This window comes from Anser anser (assembly GCF_964211835.1).
Source record: "Anser anser genome assembly, chromosome: 1".
NCBI lineage: Eukaryota > Metazoa > Chordata > Aves > Anseriformes > Anatidae > Anser > Anser anser.
Window position 1 is genome coordinate 182,810,454 of NC_139720.1, and position 10,660 is coordinate 182,821,113.

Here is a 10,660-nt window from a genome sequence, read left to right on the forward strand (position 1 = left end):
ACCAAGCATGGCCTGAAATGCAGACATTTAAACACAATATTCTGCTCTGTGCTCATGACAAAATCGCAACATGCTTCCCTTCACCTCGGCAGACACAACTGCAGCCTCCTTCTGTAGTATGCACCTTCACAGAGGCCTGCTGTAGGGTAGCAGGATTTTTCCACTCCAGTTCAAAATAATCATTATTATCTTCACTCTGAAGATATTTTTTCCTTATTTCATGGTGTCTTCATGCAATACATCAAACACGTAAATTATTAAACTGAAGACCTACCTGAAAGGAAGTTGTAGGGAGCTGGGGGTCGGCCTCTTCTTGCAGGCAACCAGTGATAGGACTAGAGGGAATGGCCTCAAGTTGTGCCAGGGGAGGTTTAGGTTGGAAATGAGGAGACATTTCTTCTCAGAAAGAGCAGTCAGGCACTGGGACGGGTTGCCCAGGGAGGTGGTGGAGTCACCGTCCCTGGGGGTGTTCAAGGAAAGGTTGGACGTGGTGCTTAGGGACATGGTTTAGCAGGTGACATTGGTAGTAGGGTGAAGGTTGGACCAGGTGTTCTTGGAGGTATTATCCAACCTTAATGATTCTATGACCCAATATTTGCACATTTTTATTTTGAAACCCATTTTTAATCCCCCAGCATTCCAGGCTTTGTACCTGACACCAAATTAATTTCTGCCTCATGCAGCTTACAGCTGGGTCTCTGCTTTTGCAGAACTGCATGTATACGTGTACTGTGGTGTCCTTGGATTATTTCACTAACAAGCTTTTCAAGGAGACAGAACCCTCTGCAGAACCCAGTGAATAAACCTTGTGAGTCACAGGGAGACAAAACTTCTTTAAGACAAAACATTCATTAGGAAATAAAATTAATGTTTAAGAAAACATTAATTCTGGGAAACCAGAATGAGAAATGCCCTCTGTTAACAGTAGAGGACAGTAATAAAGAAAAATGCAGTTATTTCCATGCATTATGAATGCCAAAGCTAAACCTTATCTCAAGGAACGCTATGATTGTAGTGAGTTGTGTAACTGGAACTACCCACTAACCAGACAGGTTGCATTTTTTCTTCTGAAACTGAAAGTGCACAATAATAGCTTTTATTTAGGCAAGTATTGCAAAAGACAGAGTAGCGATAGCTTCTGGTCCTCTGCTGTCTGCATGTAGCATTACTGTTATCTGTTAGCACTGTGGTGAACTCCACAGAGCACTCAGGTCTGCGCCTCTTATGTTCAGACATTCAAGGTATGAGCACACCATTGAACCTGTAAGGAGCTACAGAATTTTGATAGGCCATCCAAAATTTTCCAAAACAGCTAATAGAATCTGAGACATTTCCTTGGCAAATGACTTGCCTTTTCCAAGGGAAAAAGTACTTAAACTTTGTGTCCTCTCACCACCAAAATAACTCCTTTCTGTACACACAGTGGCTCTTCTCTAAAAAAACAGGCTTGCCTGTGGCTCTGTGTGAGAAACAATCTGCAGCCAGTAACACAGGCTCAGGCAAGGATCTCAGTAAAGAAACATTTTTATTCATGATTGCTATGGCGGGTGTCCTGCAAGCAGGAGCATGCAGCAGAAGTGTATCATAACCTCATATCCCCTATTACCTGACGTTTTGATTCCTCCTGTTTCCTCATTGACTAAGTACTACAGGTTCACAACCTACTTGACGCTTGTTACTACACCATATATGTACAATTTTATTTGACTAACCTTTAATTCCCCCCCGCCCTTTTTTTCTATTGTGACTGGAGGGGCCTTTTTTTGTTGTTTTTTTTTTTTTTTTTGCTGATTCTGCAACTGCTTGTCTTGTTTTTCTTAGCCATCCTCCTTATTTTGTGACAGTGGGACCTTCCACTGTCCCCTTATCTACTTAACATACCCCCCACTGTTATGCCTGCACAATCACTTTTGAATATGCAAGGTTAGTGGAACTTTCTACTGCAAAAACACAATTTTAATTCTTGTATCTGTCACAGGCCATTTCTTGTGTGTCATATATTTCCCTATATTAAACACCAGGAAATCTTACAACTCTGGGAGACTTTCTGAAATGACCCTCCCCACTGAAAGGGGAAGAAGAGTATGCAACAAAGTTTACAAAGACAATGTAATGAGGTTTGGCAAAACTTAAAACCTTAAACTTAGAAGCCCAAAACTACGGTTCAGAGACCAGTACTGGTCAATAGAGCAGGCTGAGTGAGGTGATCCTTCCTTTCTACTCAGCACTGGTGAGGCTGCACCTAAAGTAGTACCTAGTTCTGGGTTCCACAGTACAAGAGACCTGGACTTACTGGAGAGGGTTCTTTGTCGGGCCACCAAGATAACGAAGGGCCTGGAGCACATCTCCTGTGAAGAAAGGCTGAGAGAGCTGGGACTGCCCAGCCTGGAGAAGAGGAGGCTCAGGGAAATCTCACCAAGGTCTATGAATCCCCACAGGGAGGGGGCAAAGAGGCTGCAGCCAGTCTCTTTTCAGGGGTGCCCAGCACCAGGATTAGAGGCAATGGGCACAAACTGGAAGACAGGAGGTTCTCTCTGAACACCATGAAACATTTCATTACAATATGGGTAATGGAGCACTAGAATAGGTTGCTGAGACAGGTTGAGGACTCTCCCTCCTTGGAGATCTTCAAAAGCCACCTGGACGTGGTCCTGGCAACCTGCTGTAGGCAGTGCTGCCTGAGCAGGGGTTGGAGCAGGTGACCTCCAGAGGTCACTTTCAACCTTAACTATTCTGTGATGCTGTGAAACCATACTTACACCCTGACTCAATTGCTTGCTACTGCAAGAAAGATGGACAAATCTCTCTGGGCTTATAATTCATTCTTGCCTTTGAGAAGAACTGTGAGACCATCACAGTACAATTCCTACTGTATTTTCTTCTCACTATCAATGACATCTTCCATGCTGTTTTAAGGTTTTTATCTTATGCATCAAAAGAAGAGACATTACATCTTCTTGCAATATTAAAAGACTTCTAGAAAGATTATGGCAGCTACTGACATTGTGTACAGCCTGAAAAACAGCTGTATGGAGAGCTTTAATAATTTGGATTCTGCATTGTCTGATTTCATTGGCAGCTGTGAGAACTGGTCTAACTGGTGTTCGTTGTAAAAAATCATGAATTTCTGTCTCTGCTTTCTGATCACTGATGCCATCATCTGGCTCAGGCTGTCAGTACACGGTGATCTGGAGCTGTGCAACTCAAAATAAATAACATAACATAACATAACATAACATAACATAACATAACATAAAAAGTCAATTCTTGGAAATGACATATTCACCATTTCTTTTCTTTCTTAGAGAAACAAGAAAAGATAATGATCTTGGCTACAGCCAGGCCAAGCAGCAGGTCAGTAAACATCTTCAGCTGCTTCACTAGCCAAGGTCACAGGGAAAAACCTGACCTGAAGCAAAGTAAGAAAAATTCTCCAGAGGTGTCTACCCTGCTTTACATAGCATGTCTTGCAGCCAGTTAACTCCCTATGTGTTGCTGGCCTGCAGGACTACTGTCAGGGATGACTCTGGACAAACTCCTAAAGGGAACATCAAGAGCATCTAACAACATGAAACTATTCACGGCACCCATCCACAGTATGAGCAGGTTATTCCACCTGTCCTTCCAATGGCTGTCATACAGAAAGGCAATCCAATGTCCTTCCCTGAAGGTGCTCCAGTGTCTCTCCTGCAAAGGGTTCTGTCATTTTCACCTGTGCTCGCAGCAGGCATTTTTACGCAGTCTCAGCTCTGGATGGGTGCAATTTTCTAAAGAGGAGGGCATGAACATTAAGCAGCAGAGGGTTAATGCAGCAAAAGGATTTTGTTCGCAAAAGTGATTCTTCACATAGTGTGTAGTTAAGCTATGCAGCACCTTGCCGTGGATACTGCAAATGATGGAAGTTCACATGGGTGAACTCAAATCACTCAAAAGGGGTCTTTATAAGCTCAGAGAAGAGAAATAAGAAAAGCATTACTATATACACAGAAGCCACCTTTGCACTGAGAAGTCACTGAGCCACAAATAGCTGTAGAAGAGCAGTCAAAAGCCCTGTCACGTTTTCTTATCTGTTCTTTCAGAGATCCACTTTGGACCACCAGGTACTGCCCTTGAAAGATTTTTGTTTTGAACTAATGGACACTTTTATATTCTTCTGTCTCAGTCTGTCCTGGCACTGAATACACACAGGAGATTTATAGGAGCTGGAGCATCATCCAACTTTGCCAGCTTCCAAGTTGCCCAAGGTCACTTAAAAAGTTAATAGCAGAGCTACAAATAAAACAGACTTGTCTCACCACCTACACCCGTTTTGATGACTCAATCTTGTCTGTCTACACCAGAGCAAAGAAATAACTAATAAGCAATTAAAACAGTAAAACACTTTTTTCTTACACGTGCACACCATTATTCTGTATAAATCATTGTGAAGACTGTGACCACTTTAGGGCTGACAGCATATCTTAATGAGAAAGATTACTCTTAATGCAACCAGATATAAATGATAATTCCAGCATTAATATAGAAAAAGAATATTCTGTTTTTTTAAAAAAACTACAGGAGTTAGGCTATGGCTGTCAGTGAAGGTTATAGGAATAAACTCCTTTTGCTCATGCAGGCCCTTTCTGAAGCATGATATTAAAAGCAAGGATTTTCTGTTCCTTGCCTGTATGATAAGGAACTATGTAAAGTAGAAAACCTTAAAGCTCTCCTAAATCCTGATATGAAAATGTAATGAAAAGCCATTGTTTGGAATTTAACGTGAGACCAGGATTGGGGAGAATTATCCAGATAATAAATTTGTAATAAAGGTAAGGTCAAGGCATAAGCAAAGATGAAGTAGGCTAACTTTTGCAAAAATTCCCTTCTTCATTTGGAAACTCTTAAGAAGCAGGATTGTTTGTGGAAATTACAGTAATTCAGCTGCAGGAGAGCAGTCTTTATTTCTTTTCCTTACTCAGTATTCTTCATAGCTTCCTTGCTGGTCACTCCATCAAATCACTAACTACTCTGACAGCCAGTGGCACACTACAGATAATGTGAACCCTTGCCCGCTTATTTTCCAAAGATTTCCTAACCAGGAAGTTCTCTGGCATTATCTATTCTACAGCTGTGTAAAAAGGAAGAGACCAAGCTCAGAGACAAAGCCTGGAGAGGAAATCAGGCCATGTGGTACCTAACCAGCAACGCCGCCAAGTCAGCCCTTCTTTCATTTCCTTACACTTCCATAAGCTCAGGCAGGCAGATCAAGTTCATTTCTCCTTCTGCAATGAAATCTACTGCAGTAGATAAACATTGCAGCACTGAAACATGAATCTTTACCATAATAATGCACTGACTACACCTTCAGGCATGAATCCTAAGTTTTGGAGATCTCCAGATCAGAGATACATAGCTCAGGGTCAACATTCATCGAGTTACTTAGTTCATGCTAAGTAAACTCTCTATTTGCAGGTAAGAATCAGTGGAAGACATTATCAAAAAGTACCTGCATGGAATTAAAAATTAAAAATTAAAGGTATTCCTTTTTAGCAATTTGGTATTTTTTTTTCTGTTGTTGCTGGTTTCTGTTTGTTTGTGTGTGTGTGTGTCTGTTTGTATGTTTTGTGACAGCATTTAAGCAAAACCTGCTTTCTCACCAATCTTCTTTCACTTTCCATGATTACAATTGAAATGTATTTTTTGAACTTTAGGAAGTTCTAGACGGAGATGTACAAAGTATCAGATCTGTGGTATTCTGAAAGGAAAATAAAATTTATTTGACAAGCAATTAATTTTAATTATCAGTATGAGAGCATATTTGCTATTGCAGAGAACTAATATCAAGGAAATTAAATTAAAATCTCAAATTATAAGAAAGTAAACTGAAGCAGACCAGATGTATTGTCAGAAATCTAAAGTTATCACTAGTATTGCTGTCTGTCACGTATGTGACAGGGGGAAAAAAGAGTGGATTTCAGAGTCAAAAGACAATTTTTTACAAGTGGAAGTGCATCTTGGTTTAAAAACTTGCATGACAAACTATTAAATAGGAAATGACACCTGTCAGCTACTCTGTCATGTTTTACACAAGTAATGATAGGAATAATAAAGTGTTCTGATATATCTTGGAAGGATCTGGGTTCTCTTCTGTGAGAGCAAAGAGCAAGGCTTGTTTTACTGACGTAGAACTAGACTCTGGTGGAGAATCCTGTTTTATCTAAAATCTCCAAAGCACTTATTGCACAATAACCCAGGAAAGGATTGCCAGCTTCATGCTTCATGCAAGACTCAACTTATAACCATGGCAGCAACATTTATGTCTGTTGAATCATGTCAATTTACCGACTGAATCTAAATGGGAAATGCAACAACAACAACAAGTTGCATTTGGTTTCTCTGCTTGTTTTGCCTAAAGCAGCTACTATTTTACTTTTGGACTCCCATATACAAAAATACAAGAAATTAAGCGTGTAGGTAACATTGGCATAGGCACTTTCATGTATAAAACTTTGCAACCTTTTTACTATAATGTGTATCTTTAGTGCAATTTCATGTTTTTAAGATAGCAAGCTTGAGGAGAAAAAAAAAAGGAAAAATGCCAATCATGAAATTCTAATAAACATGGATATCAGATACTCTCTCGTCATCACCATCTCTTGGAGGCAGCTGATGATAGCTTATTAGATCACGTCTCAGCTGTACGGACTGTGTGAGCAGTTTTTGACTGAATACTCACTTCTGAAGGTGACTTAAATGCGCCTGCTTGTACTGAACATGGCAAGGGCATAGTCCTGATTTTTTTATCTGTGAGGCAAAACTACCTTCCAATTCTGACAGGTGGAATCATTATTTAAATCAAAAAGTGCAGACCTTTTCCTGGTTTTCTGTATTTTTGCAAATACTGAGTACATAAGTTTTTTCAGAAGAAATCTTATCTGTTGCCAAAATAGAATCATACAATAATCTAGGTTGGAAAGGCCATCTGCTCCAACCCCTTCCACTCCCCTCATGGCACTCTTTGCTTAAAGCAAGGCCAGCTTCAAGCAGATCACTCAGGGCTGTGTCCAGTTGAGTTTTCAGTATCTCCTAGGCAAGAGATTGTGCAGCCTCTCTGAACAACCTGCTGTGGTGCTCTACCACTCTCACTGCCTCTCATCCTATCACTCTACAATAGCAGGTCAAAGTAAGTCTCCAGGAGACTCATGCTAGCTCCCAAATCAAAGGACTGCTCTCACTGCTGTACTAGGTGAGAGCCAACTCTCTGCACAGTAATATCACAGAACCATAGAATAATCTGAGTTGGAAGGGATCCACAAGGATCACCAAGTCCCACTCCTGGCTCCACACAGGACCACCCAAAAATCAGACCATGTGTCTGACAGGATTGTTCAAACACTTCTTGAACTCCGGCAGGCTTGGGGCTCTGACTGCGTCCCTGGGGAGCCCGTCCCAGTGCCCGACCACCCTCTGGGTGCAGAACCTTTCCCTAACCCCCAGCCTGACCCTCCCCTGTCCCAGCTCCATGCCGTTCCCTCGGGTCCTGTCGCTGTCCCCAGAGAGCAGAGCTCAGCGCCTGCCCCTCCGCTCCCCTCGTGAGGGAGCTGCAGGCCGCCATGAGGCCTCCCCTCAGCCTGCTCTGCCCTGGGCTGAACAAACCAAGGGGCCTCAGCCGCTCCTTTGGGCACTGATAGCTTTATGCCCTCCTTACACCGTGGCACCCAGAACCGCACACAGTGCTGGAGGCGAGGCCGCACAGCGCAGAGCAGAGCGGGACAATCCCTTCCCTCGCCCGGCTGGCAGTGCTGGGCCTGATGCACCCCAGGGTACGGTTGGCCCTCCTGGCTGCCAGGGCACGCTGCTGGCTCGTGTTCAGCTTGCTGTGACCACAGCCCCCAGATCCCTTTCTGTGGGGCTGCTCTCCAGCCTCTCGTCCCCCGGTCTATACGTATAGCCAGGGCTGTCCTGTCCCAGGTGCAAAATCCAACCCTTGCTCTTGTTAAACCTCACGTGGCTGGTGATTGCCCAGCCTGCTGATTTGCCAAGATCTCTGCAAGGCCTCTCTACCCTCAAGGGAGTCAGCAGCTCCTCCTAATTTAGTATCACCTGCAAACTTGCTTAGTATGCATTCCAGTCCTGCATCCAGACCATTTATAAAAACATTGAAGACAACTGGCCCCAGAATGGAGCCCTGAGGAGCCTCCCCAGTGACTGGCTGCTGGCCTGACATAACCCCATTTACTACAAACCTTTGGGCCAGATCCGTCTGGCAATCGTTCACCCACATAAAGTACAGGATTTTATGATTTACATGTGATAAGAGCTTAGTTATGTTTCAACTTAAAAAGAATGTACCATATATTTCCTAAATTTTGGTGCTAATTTCTATCAAGGTGCAGCATGACAGTAATGGATGATTTATCTAAGGCAAAAAGACGACAATTTAGTAGAAACGTGATGAGATGTCAAGATTATGGAATAAACATAGAGATATTTCTGATACAGTACTAGTGATGAAACAGTTAACCGCGTTAAATTTTAATTATATATAATATATATAATTTTAGGATAACCATCTTCTTGAATGCAAGTGAGGGAGACTTCACACATCTTTCAAGCTTATGTTTCAGCCTGCTGGGAGGACTTCGATGTAATGCACTGCTGTTACATTCCACCCAGCTGCTCAGTGCCAACTTTGCAATGTACAACTTATAAACATAATCCCTGTGCCTTCCAGGTCAGACTTCTGCTAAGCGAATGTGAACATATAGTAAATTCCACAGCTAGGGAACCGCACGCATGAGAGTCTCAGGAAGATGGATGTTTTCTGTTTTGTACAGCGTGTGCTTTTCTGACTTGGTTTCTCTATGTGCATTCTTAAAGAACGGCTGCATAGTCATTTCAGTCCAACATAAATCTTGCCTGTCACTAACATGGTTAGTTCCATCATTCTTGTTCCCAGCTGCTCATACTCTCTGTGCCAATTCAATCATTCATGTACCTGAGCTGTAAATCATATCAGGGAACCAATCCTGCTAAAAAATAGTTTTTTTCACGGTTTGCAGAGTTAGGTTTGGCTTCATGCTATGTTTAATCTGATCTACTCTATTCTATGCCCTCCTTGTGCTGCCCAAAGCATGCTGAAAAACAAATCCACCAAAATGGGATTTTTTTAGCAGACAGATCAGTTCACTCATCTGATTCACTGCACAGCCACATCCATAACAGTGCCAGCATGAGAAACATGGAACAAGTGCTTGGGTCTGAAAACCAGGTGCCTCTTTCAATAGTAGTATGGACCCATGCTGGTTTAAATACAGAGTTTTAGCTGTGTAGTTCACGGAAGTCCTGCCAGGTAAAGTATTAATAAGATTGCAAGAGCACATAAATCTTAGTCTTGCAAGCTTTTCTACATATCACTAAGGTGCGTTTTAACTTTCTAATTCTTGGTTTGTTCTCATCTCTTTTTTTCAGTGGATGTCTGTTCACCATCACACTTGTAAATACTGTTCTATATTTCTTTCATGATCTGTGAAAACACACCTGAGGTGTTTTTTTTTCTGTTTTCAAAACCTACAAAAAAATCTGTTTTGAAGCCCTGCAAAGGAAAGGACATGTCCTCCCTGTGATCAGTAGACTGGTACAGGGACGGAGAAAGTCTTAGCTGACTGATAAATAATCCAATTGTTTATAAGGACTATTACAAATACTACAAATGTTTATAAGGACTTTTGACACTGTCCCGCACAACATCCTTGTCTCTAAATTGGAGACACACGTATTTGATGGATGGACCACTCTGTGGGTAAGGAATTGGCTGGATGGTCACACTCAAAGAGTTCCAGTCAACGGCTCAATGTCCAGGTGGAGATCAGTGACGAGTGGTGTTCCTCAGGGGTCAGGACTGGGACTAGGACTGTTTAACATCTTTGTCAGTGACATGGACAGTGGGATCGAGTACTCCCTTGGCATGTTTGCTGATGACACCAAGCTGTGTGGTGTGGTCGACATGCTGGAGGAAAGGGATGCCATCCAGAGGGACCTGGGCAGGCTTGAGAGGTGGGCCTGTGTGAACCTCGAAGTTCAACAAGGCCAAGTGCAAGGTCCTTCATCTGGGCTGGGGCAATCGGAAATAGATGATCTTTAAGGTCCCTTCCAACCTAAATCATTCTATGATTCTGTGTTGGTTTTGTTTTGGTTTGGTTTTTATATATGTTACACATATAGTAAAATATTTGTAAGAAATGGCATCCTGCTACCATTCCAACAAGCATAATGATCATATGAGTATTTTTTGTATGTTAAATGATATGAGCAGAATGATAGTGGGCCACCCTCAAACTCATTTGTAAATGCTGTTTGGAGTAAGATACATGAAAATGGTTTACTTTTGACACAAATAATGTTTTCATTCTTGTTGATGTAGTGCTGGTGTTTTAATATACTCTACCAGAATGAGCTTAATGGAGGAGGAGTTACTCTACCAGAATGAGCTTAATGGAGGAGGAGTCTTCTTTTTTTAAGATTATCATCTTGTCAACACGCAAATGACATAACTGACTGACATTTAACCTGGAGAATAAGACACTCAAGCTGTACTGGAAGACAAGATATAAATGAATGAGCTCAGTTTACAAAGCCACTTAGCTTGGGATTTTGCCCATTTTTTTTATTATTATTATTA